Source organism: Lotus japonicus, chromosome 4 (assembly GCF_012489685.1).
Source record: "Lotus japonicus ecotype B-129 chromosome 4, LjGifu_v1.2".
Classification (NCBI taxonomy): Eukaryota; Viridiplantae; Streptophyta; class Magnoliopsida; order Fabales; family Fabaceae; genus Lotus; species Lotus japonicus.
This window is the reverse complement of record NC_080044.1, coordinates 47,893,198-47,904,815: the sequence shown is the minus strand read 5'-3', so window position 1 is coordinate 47,904,815 and position 11,618 is coordinate 47,893,198.

Sequence of the window (11,618 nt, the reverse complement as noted above, 5' to 3'; positions counted from 1 at the left end):
ATCCCCACTGCCAAATTTAGAGCCCTTGCACGCAAGCCACAGGATTATTATACCATTCAAACAGAGAGTTCCTGAATTCATGCAAACTTGATTTATTCCAAAACCAAGATCTCCACTTGATCACCTCTAACACTGTTGAAGCATCCAGAGTTCCCCCTCTAAAAATCACCTCGTTCCTTGCCAACCAAAGTGACCAAATTGTGGCCATCCAAACAGAAAGCAGACCTCGGTTCTGAGCTAAGTTCCAGCCAAACTAAAATTGCAACAGATGGCTTCGGGCATCCTCAGGTAGTACAGTGGAGTATCCCAACCAATTATAGCAAGCTCGTCAAATATCCGCTGAGAAAGAACAGGAGAATAGTAAGTGAGAGCAGGACTCTGAATGAAGGTCACACAGTTTACACAGAGCCGCCTCCACGGAAGGAAGGACGCCACGCAAGAGAAGGTTGGTTGCACATGGGATCCGATCCAAAACACACCGCCAAGCAAACGCCTTTACTTTAGAAGGGATCACTGAGCGCCAAATGAGCTTGAATATGCAATCCGGCTCCCCCAGATTTGGTTCCTGCAAAAATGAATAAGACGAGCTAACAGAGTAAGCACCATCAGGGCTCGGAAGCCAAAGCCATTTGTCCAATTCACCCTCCACTAGAGGGACTGCACACATGTCAGCATGCAAATCCTGGAGCCAAATCAGTTCTCTACCAACAAGGGGTCTGCGCCACAAGAGGTTCCAATGCCAAGTGCCAGAAAGCGATTGCCCACAATCAGAAATACAATCTCATTTCAGCCTTGATAAATTATATAGCCTGAAAAATTTGTCTCTAAAGATTCCTCGTCCTGACCAATCCTCCAGCCATAATTTTGAGTCATTTCCTGATCGAACTGTCTTTGAAGACCCAGCATCCAACCAGCTTGTGCCTCCTACTTGACAAGCAGTCTGAATATCCTTCCACCAAGCTGACTCCTTCGAGCAAGTACTCTGAAGACCAGATGTTCCAGAAGGAACGGTCCTGAAGTAGAAGACTCAAGTTCTGAAGACCTGCAAGAAGTTGGCTCTGAAGACCCAAGCTATTCTAGCTCTGGCGTTCAGAAGTTCTGAGGAACTTGTTCAGAAGCAGAAGTTGCAAGGTCAGAGGATCCAAGCTTCCGTCTGAATCTGATCAGAAGCTTCACCAACGTCCATCTGAAGCACTCCAGATCATAAGTCAGCTGGTGAAAGGACAGGTCGCTATCATAGTACACATCGTACAGTCACAGCCTGTCCGCCACCTACCTCGTTCAGCCTAGCAGTCTGATATTACAAGATTGCCACTCCAACGGGAAAAACCCTAGCAACGGCTACACTATATGCCTTGGAGTATATAAGGGCTGAAGATAGAAGAAAGAAGCTAAGAAACTTTGCTGATATTCTTGAATTCATTCTAACCGATCTCTTAGCAATATTTCGTCACTGTTCTTAAGCATCTAAATTACCATTAGCTTTTCAGAAGCATTTCTTGTAAACCCAAAACTTTTTACAAACACTTTGTAAAGTTCCTTAAGAGACCAAGTTTGGTCGGATCTTGAGAGGACTGAATCAAGTTTGGTTCAGTGTTTAGCTAGTCTTGAGAGGATCGGTAGATCAGCTTCTTGAGAGTATACTAGTGAGAAAATCAGTGTACTGTTAGTCACTTAGCAGGTTGCAAGTGCAGTTGTAACATTCATTGATTTTAGTGGATTGCCTTCATCAGAAGAAGGAAGAAATCACCTTCACGGGTGGACTGGATTAACTTGAGCTTTTATCTCAAGTGAACCAGGATAAAATACTTGCGTGCTCTACTTCATATTCTTCAGCACCTAGTTCTTATCTTTAAGTTTGTCAAAACTTCAAAAGGGAAAACTTTTGTTTAAAAACTCTATTCAAACCCCCCTTTCTAGTGTTTTTCGCACCTTCAAATTAAGTCTAGCAAATGAACTAGAATCAAATGCATTCAATCATCTTCCTAATGTAAGATGATAAGAATGCAAGGGGATTATGTGTTGGCACTTAAAAATAGAGAAATTCAACTAACAGCATCGGTTGTTATTTAGTTAGATTGGACTGTTTGAATATGACAACTAATTTTAGTTAGTTGAGTTATAAGGTGCTAATTGGGCCAATTGTTAGCTGATAGATCGACTGATAATCAGTTGTGAGTCGACGGATCGGTTGTCAATTCGTTGTTAGCCAATAGATCGACTGTCAATCAGACGTTAGCCGCGAGAACGATTGGTAATTAGCAGTTAGCAGATGGATTGGCTGACAATCACCTAATTTGAACTTTCTGAATTAGGCGATTGTTTTTGTCTTGTTAGGTCAGCTCTTAGTTTATGAATGATGGCTAATCAGTCGTTAGCTATTTGAGCGGCTGCTAATCAGGTGAATTTGGACTTTTGAATTGGACAACTTATTTGGGCCTTGAAATGTGGAAGGTTGTTAGCCTAAATTGTTACTTGAGTAAAACTCCTAGATAAAGCATGTGCTAAAAGAGACAATGCAGTTTTGGTTGATAATAGTAAATCCTTACATTTAAGGAAGGAATATTTTGCATAGATATTGAGAGTTTTACTATAACTAATTGAATTTTAAGTGATATATTTGCTCAATACTTGAAGAGAAAGTCTGAACGGTTACACTTGCCACAAAAATAGGAGTTTCCTGTCAAATAGAGGTAGTGGAGCTAGTAGATCAACTTGGGAAGGAAAACCCACCAGCCGATATGATGGTTTTTTAAGAATGTCATGGTCCTAAATATTTGTAAACGTGTTTAGTGCCTAGAGAATGTGGTAGACTTCATGGAAGACAAATAATTGTTGTAATCAAGTATTAGTTGCTTATAGAGTCTTTTAAGCCTCATTTGTAAGATACAACTCAAAATTCAATACAATCTACAAATTTCTAGCAGTTACCTTTTAATTTACTTGCATTCCAAAAAAAACCTTTTAATTTACTTTTTCGTCTAATATTTCAGCATTTTACTTTACTCCAACTTTATTTATCGCATTTTAGCCTTTATTTTCAATTGTTATCTTCAGTCTTTAAAGTCTTTGTTTATCCATTTTAGTCGTTCCCTTAGTTACTCAGATCAACTTCGTCTTCAACCTCTTAGAATGAAAAACAAATTGTGTGTAGCAATATTATATTAGCATTAGTACCGCTTATCAAAAAAAAAATATTAGCATTAGTACCTGACGGAACATTTAATAGTGTTGACGTTTAAGAATTCAATTATTATTATTTTTTATTATTCAATTAAATTTTTTTTAAACAAAACTATAGGATTTTGATTAAAAATATAAATTACTAGCATCTAGTTAAATACAAATTGTGTGAAACTATAAGGACTTAAATTGATTATTTATATAAAAATAATTCAAAATTGATTTTACCTATTAATTATTTATATAAAAATCACCTAGCGTACAGAACCAAAAACTGGTGTAATTGTGCACAAGTGGGATATGACCCCTATGGTGGATTTTGCCGATTTTTTTCTTTTTTTTTTAATTTAAAATCCTTTTTTCACATTTGGCCCTAACAAAGCTTAAATCGTGTAAGGTACCCCGAGGTAATTTTTCCAGAATTCACTTTTGTCCCTTTTTTTATTTTTTGTTGAGCATAGTAACACCCGGGTAATTAAATCCAAACATTTAAAAAAAAACCAAAATCAAAAGCAACCAGTTTTCTCGAATTAGGGTTGGATTGGACACACCAAATGCGTTCTTTCCCCTTTGTTCATCTTTGTAACACCCCGATTTCGGTGACGACACTTTAGTAACCGAAAATTAAATAAAGAGGAAAAATGTGAATATTTTTTTTCGTTTCCTTTCCAAATAAAAGACCTGTCAAAATAAAGACTCAATCCGACAGCGATAAACATAACTATATACAAATATATATACAGCCCCCGCTATAAGTAGCAAGCCACGTCACGAGTAACCTCCTGTGATGGGAAAAGTAACAAAAAATATCTGAAAGTCGTGCCCGTAGGCAGATAGATATGTACAAACCAAAGTAGAAGTCATGTTTTCAAAATACGGTCCTCCAAACGAAAGCAAGTCAGCGCAAAACGGCCTAAACAAGGCCACCTAGTCCGACCAACTCTCTGTGATCCCCATAGAGAGAACCACACAAAAAGCTAAAGGTCGGGGACCTACCCTGCCCCAAAATGAGAACATGACGATTAGAGCTATGACACTACTCCTACTCTAACCTCCCCAGAGAAGCGTGTCTCAACACTCCTCATCCAAAGCGTTGGCATAGTCGTCGTCTGAATCAGAATCCAGAACGATCAGCTACCTGTCCACGTCGATGATCTCCTTCTCTACCGACCGAGTCTCAATCCTAGAGACACTCGTCTCCACGTCCACCACACAGACGAACATGTCCTCCTCCATCACGTGCACCAACGGCACAACGCGATATCCACGTAAGGAAACCGAAGTCCTAAGGCGAAGGGTGGCAGCAGTGACAAGCTCCTCCACGGGCACATCAGATCTGGAACCTGGTCCGGTGTCAGCACGGTCAGCAACGATAGGAGAGCTCGATCCAGAAGAAGATCCTCCGACAGACTCCCCCTCCGAGGGGTCCTCGTCGTTAGACGACAGCGGTGGTGGCACTCTCGCGCCAGGTTCACAATGCACGCTAGGCGGTAGGCTAAAGCTAAGAGAATATCGCCTCAAGACTCCCTTCGTCAGGTGCCCAAACTCGCTAACCTTGTCTTCCATTATTCTCCCTTAATATATAGCTCGGTGACTGGCGGGGTCAATCACCCACGAGTCGGGGATATCCTGATCGATCATCTCATACCGAGTCCCCCCCGAGGGGTGAACCATCGTGAACCAGTCTGCCATCAACATCTGACAGCAGGCGTACAGTTGCCCAAACACAGACAGCAGGCGCATGGGTCAACTCAAAGAGATACATATATAATACACATAACATATAGAGTGTACGGGGATAACTCCTAGGGTTCAGTAAGCTTATTATAGCATGTAAGTAGCATATCCTCGAAATGAATCATGAATGACAATTACTGACAATTTAAAAATTATCTAGTAAGATAACAAATATCAATCACATCCAACAATTAGGTCAGCATGTATGATGAAATGCAATGACATGCTTCAAAAGAATGCTCCGGAATAGATGGGCACCAACGAGTCAGTCCTAACATTGGCATAGTGTTTAACCATTTCCGCTCGGGCGTCTCTTACACCAAACAAATGTAGTCAGATCAGTCGTAACCCGCAGGTCTGCCATTTCCGTCTGCTACTAAGAACCACACGTTGTGTTCTTATGTGAAAATCCGGGTCTTATTACCATTTTGGAATCCACCGAGGTCCGACATCCCACTGTGTATAAACTTCAAAATGTATGAATGATGCAATATGATTAGCCAAACAACGTCTCCGACCTCACCCATCACGTCGTCACTTGTTCTTGCTAACTTATTGTCTCTAAAAAGAATACCCTAAGGTAAATGTCGATTCTGCAACAAAAGACAATTAAATATAAAAAGAGTGCAATCACCCTTGATGACTTCTTGAGTCATCTAACTCATCTGATTTCGATGGTCAAAAACTGCTCAACGAGCGAAAGAGTACCAATGTACTTGGAAACTTATAGTCATCGACTTATCTTTTAGATAGCCAAACAATAAAATGCTCATCGAGCAAAGAGTACCAATGTACTTGGAAACTTATAGTTCCCCGACTTATCTTTTAGATAGCCAAACAATAAAACTGCTCATCGAGCAAATGAGTATCAACATACTCGGAAACTTATTAGTTTCTCCAAAACTTGGATTCGGCGATACTTCTCATTTTCCAAAACTAATATCCAAGCCCTAAGCTTTCATCTGAGATTTTTATCATTATTTAAAGGGTTCATAGGTTGTTTAGTGTATCATGAAATTCTTCCTTGTAAAATAGTTTCCATTTATGTTTGTCTCTAATCTTATGAGTTTAAAAGATCCCATCATCCCAGTAACTCCCAGAGAAGGTCTCGATCCACTAAAACAATAATAAGGGCCCGAACCTCGGTTCGTCCCGTCGAACTTTCCCAAAATCTCATCATGAGTATGACATAACTACCCGTTTCCCACACTCTGACGTACAATAGATATATGTATAATTGCAGAACCAAGTTAGCACAATCCAACAATCATGGCACATATATCAACACATCCTAAGATTAACCATTTAGCAGATAGCATGTGAATCAATCAACAACAATCAAAGCGATAAATAAATCTCAATCACCAATGTCGGTCGAAGCCTAGAAAACGGAGACACACGCCTCAATCAGTTCACTCGGCCGAAGCCTCCAGAAAACATTTTCTAGTTCAGTCAAGCAATCATGAGCATAAACAATAAATAAGTCGAATTCGTCGACGCCTAAAGCATTAGCTAGTATCAGTGAGTTGCCCTCACCTCTAATTCATCCAGTGTGTTCCAGCAAAGTTCCTTCACACTCCTCTCCTTCTGCTCCAAGTAATCCTCCAAACAAACCTTTGAGCAAAAATCACAGAATTCAATCACAACAAGTCAGAACTAACCGAATCAGATTTACTAACGATAGACGAAGCATTATAAGCTCCAGAGTACGATAACCTAACACGATACGATGAGTTTTCGCAAAAGAGAAAATTTCCCTCCCCCAAAGGGGTGCTCTCAGTCGTGCACTATTTTTAGTGTACCGACGCTCTTTCTTCGATCAAACATGATTCCTAGGTTATCATTAGTCGTAAATAGGGTAAATTAAAGCTCGAAAAAATTATCGGATCGAAAACTAAAACAGGGGTATTTTGGTCAGTGTTTTTAGCTCGGAAATTCAAAGTTGATGGGGTTGTCCGTAACGACGTTTATGACAACTAATCCTAATGGCGCTAAGCTCAGTCGAGAGTTTTTAATCCAAAGAGCGAAGCTTTGGTCAGAAAATGGGTATTTACACATAATTGAAGCTCTGCGACGATTCGGCAAGATTCAGCGAATAACAACTGGATAATCATGTTCTTGGGATAGTAGGGAAGATGTTTTGACAGAGAAATCAAGTTATTTGGACAGTTTTTCAAAAAGCTCATAACTTTGAGCACAAAAAGACATGTAGAAAAGCGACAGAATTTACGACAGAATCTACGCGTAGCACCGAACATAGCGACAATCAAGCAAGAAACAGCGAAAATCTTCCTTCCTCCTTCTCCTCTCTAAGCCGTGGGTTCAATGGGATGTGTGGGTTTGAATTTTTGATTTTCAAGCTATTTATAGGAGAGGGAAAATGCGGGAAAATGATTATTTCGCGATTCCGATTTTTCCTGCGCGTTCCTATGTGAATTCTAAGAGAGATTCTGGCAACAGAATTCCAGAACTCGAAACAGATTTCTTGGAATTAAAGCAAATGATCCAATGTCGGTATGAATCGATTTAACTCGAAAAACTACTTTTTGCAGTTGATGTCGGATGAGAAAACTTCCTTCTGAAGAAAGATTAGAAACATCGAAAGAAATCGGTATTATCGTTCGGAATATTCGTTTGAAGCTCTGAATAGAAAAAGTCTTTATCGACAGTTTATTTTAAGGTTCTTGAGCTATCAGGAACTTAGTTTCGGCAAACTTCCGATAATTGGAATCGATCGTTCGTACATTCCAGGGTTTCGTGTTGAAACACTTGTCATGAAAAGGAATAAGAGAAATTCTTATATTCCTCTGAAGATTTTTGAATTTCGTTTCTACAGTGCTTTAAGAGCAGATTAGCCCTTTACGGAAGTGAATAAGACTCGCGCTATAACTTATATCGACTTTAATACTATTCTTAGTCTTTTCCTGAACTATCTCCTTCAGAAATTTATTTCATTCGGTAAACACTTGTTCAGGTTTCCTTCACGATACATGGAAACCTAATCGTGAATAGGAATTTAATTAATTTATTATAAGCTTAAAAACTTGGTTCTCACAATCTTCTCCACAGCCTCCACCCTCTTTGTCCCCTTCATCCTCTGAACCCATGGTTGGAAATACCAAATGCGTCCCTTTCCCGTTAATCGTGTGTCCATCGCATGTACCACAAGAACCAGATTGTAACCTTACAGATCGATGAAGATGGAACCACATGAATCGTTTACAAGCCTTGCATATAGAAATCACGAAGAAGACGAAGATCAACGAAAATGGAAAATGAAGAAAATGGCTTAGATTGAAGATGGCTCACAGATCGACGAAGAAGGATGATGAAGAAAATGGCTCACACATATCAGATCGGCGAACAAGACGAAGATCAAGAGAATGGCTCACATTGAAGATGAAGAAGGAAGAACGAGTTCTGAGCCACAAAAATTTAGACTCAATTGCGATTTCCAGCAATCTGATTTGGGAACCCTAGTTTCATACCCATTGCAAAATCACTTTTGGGGAACAATCAATTTTTTTTTCAGAGGACTAACTTTAGATTTAATTCTTTATAAGGATATAAAGCAAATAACACAAATATCGGGCCATAGTCTAATATTGTTGAAGTACTGGGGAAAATGTAAAAAAGTATATTTGAAATTAAAAAAAAAATCAAAATACAGACTACCCGTTATTTTTTTGCCCCCGTGTAACTTTACACATGGAAAAAATGGTGTACGTGGACCCATTCTAATTTACTATTACATAAAGTTACAAAGATTTAGAATTACAAGAACTTATTCACCTATATATTTTAAAATTTGTAGACTAAAATTAAAGATGGTGTACTTAATTTGAAAGAAAATGTCTCTGAATGATAGCTCAAGTGATATGAGATAGGGGATATATGGGTTTGGGTGGGGAGGTCCAGAGATCAATCCCTAGCAGGTGTAATTTATCTTTCCGATGCACTAAAAATAATTTGAAAGAAAAAACGTGTGTAAGTCTTTTAAGAAATGTACAAAATACACACATTATTTTATTTAGAATAAATAAATTATTAATTAAAATATCTCTATTATTTTTTCATTATATTTCATAGTAAAAATATTCGATGGATACAGATGTATCTAATGTAGAATGTATCTTATTGTTTTTTTCTTAAATTCTCATATAAAAATATTTTTCTCATAAAATACTATCAAATAACCAATTATCTAAAAGTTCAAACTTTTTGGGTAAAGACCACATGAATGACTTTATATTACAATTTTTAACACGCTCATCCTGCAAGAGTTCGTTTGGACTTGAAACGTGAAAAATGCACAGACTCACCTACCATGTGCATTAATTCAACTTTTTATTAGAAAACATGGGGCGACAAGGATTAAACTCTGGATTGCTTGATCATAAAAGCTCTAAATACCATGTTAAACATTCAATTATTTAAAAAACTTAAACTATTAGATAATAGACACATGAATAATTTTATATTACACTATAACATTACATCTCCAATATAAACATCCATGCTTCCCTTGTGAGTATTCCCTTGTGAGCATTCTTTTCCGACTCCAGAGTAAATAAATATACTTGTTTTATTTATTTTTTTTAGCACTTTTATAGTGGAACATGTTAAAAGCTACTCTACCATTGTCCATTAACCATTTTTTTTATACGCTAAAAATAATTTGCTGAGTACGTAATTTATTTCCCTTTAGTATCAAATTTTTCCAAGTCCACAATGTACAAAAACTTATTTATTAGTAGTACATAATTCTTTTGCTTTCTGAGATTGTTTCCTTTTATGTTTAATCTGAAGTACTTTATTTTACAAATATGAGCAATATTCGGAGGGGGGCAAAACTGCAGTACTGCACGTAAGAGCAAAATTGGACAAGTGTAAGGATTATAATCCGAAAGGGACAATTGTATAATTAATGCAATTAGATAGTGTACCTAATTAAGTAACAACTGACATCGTCATTATTAGTGGTCATTGTATAACTGGTTGATATCAAAGGACACCACATAATAAATATTGGAAGCATCTTTAACTGTTTAGTGTTGAATTTATAATCATTGCCCTAAAAACACTATGAAATGAAAGGACTTGAAAGTTGAGACTGAAAAGATTCAACAGATTAACAGAACATTTATGATTAAATAAACTGAACAATCACTGCTAAATTGAACGGTTAATAGTTAGTTACTGGTGTATAGTACTAATAAAGCTGTCGAAATAAAACCAACTACTCATCAAATTGAGTCGTTTAAAAATAAATTTTACTCTTATAAATGCTTAATTTATTTTTGAAGTACTAAATCACTAATATAATGTTGTTTAATTTGTTACGACTGATCTCCAGACGAAATGAAAGAAAGTGCATGTGGTATGTTTTACTCCAAAGTCCAATTTTTGTTTTAATTGATTTTTGAAAAACCTGATTGAGCCATGTATCTCATCTTGCGTTTCTTCAGCTAAGTTTCTTACTATATGTAGCATTATATTGTTCTATGTTTTTAGTATTTAACTTTTAAAGAAGAATCAATAAAATAATTCTTTCCAATTGGTCCATGATATTTTTTGGGCAATAGATCCAATTTAAGCTTATCTGTCTATGTGTCAATGTCATCATATGTGTCATTTATACATGTAATATTCCTCGGCCCATGTCATTTAAATGTTGTACACGTAATATTTCTCACATTATTTGAAATCAATTAACCCGGGAAATCCTAATTAAAAAAAATGGAGAAACAGGAGAACAATTTTGTTGCCGATGGTGAAAGGGAAAGTTGGGGTAAATCGCAATCTTGAAAGGAAAATAGAAGAATACAACACGAACGAAGAGTAGGGCACGAACGTGGAATCATGATCTCAAAGACAGTGAATTATGATCTCACAGACGAAGGCAAACGAGGAAGACCCACGATGTGAATGTCATTGATGAAGAGTAGACATCTAAATGCCGTTCCTCATCCTATTCTACTTCATTTCATCATATGATTGTGGGTGCGGATATAAAGTCATGTTGTTCACGTTAAAGAGTTTCAGGAACTCAGGGAAGCGATTTTAAAGGTGCTCCAACTGGAAAATTTGTGTTTACTTTTATTTCAATTCGTGTATATTTCATAAATTCCTTCATTTTTCGTTGCGTGTAGTTATTAGGAAAATGAGTGGCCTCGTGATTTTTTTTCAAATGGGAAAATAAAAATATTATGAAGCAATCTTTCAAACTTTACAATATAAACCCTAACTCACTTTCGTCTTTTTTTCTACTTCCACTTTTCTTTACATTTCTCTTCATAATATACTCATTCCTTACTTATTGGAATAGTTTGCAATAATACATGTATTTATATGCTACTAGTTAGTGAATAATCAATCAAAATCTTTATCTGCACGCCAATATCTCAAAGGATCCCCCACTACTATATTAACAATTTATTACATGCAATTAATAGTCTATAGTTATGGCTAGAGATAGACCTTAAACTTAATTACATACAGCTCTAAGTCCCTTTTCACATTATAGGGTGGACACAATTTCTTCTTTTAGGCCTGAATGTTTTTCCTAGATGTGACCCCTAAATCGATAAGTGCTCTAACTTGGCTTGATATACCTTTCTATATGCATATCCACACGGTTGTGGATATAGGAAGGAGGATAAGGTCTTTGAAAGTTAATTAGCTAGAACTGATAATTT